The sequence below is a fragment of the Penaeus monodon genome, chromosome 15, assembly GCF_015228065.2.
Source record: "Penaeus monodon isolate SGIC_2016 chromosome 15, NSTDA_Pmon_1, whole genome shotgun sequence".
Lineage (NCBI taxonomy): Eukaryota > Metazoa > Arthropoda > Malacostraca > Decapoda > Penaeidae > Penaeus > Penaeus monodon.
The window spans coordinates 31217959-31218202 of NC_051400.1; positions in this window are offsets into that span (position 1 = coordinate 31217959).

Below are 244 nucleotides of genomic sequence, written 5' to 3' on the forward strand. Positions count from 1 at the left end.
CCTGGATACTGAGCCTAATTACACAGATGAGCCAGAATTACACGGAGAAGAAGACCCGGTCAGAAAATAACAGACCTCGCAAATATCTCATTAATTTCCTGGAGATTGGCATCTGTCCCGAGTGAAGACGGATGCTGACGCGGGAGATTATTGTCATTTTTAGTGGCTTCATTTGGGCTTCCATTGTGAGGTCCTGTGGCCGAGGGGATGCTGCCGCTCCTGCCCCCCTGTGGCGGCGGTCTTC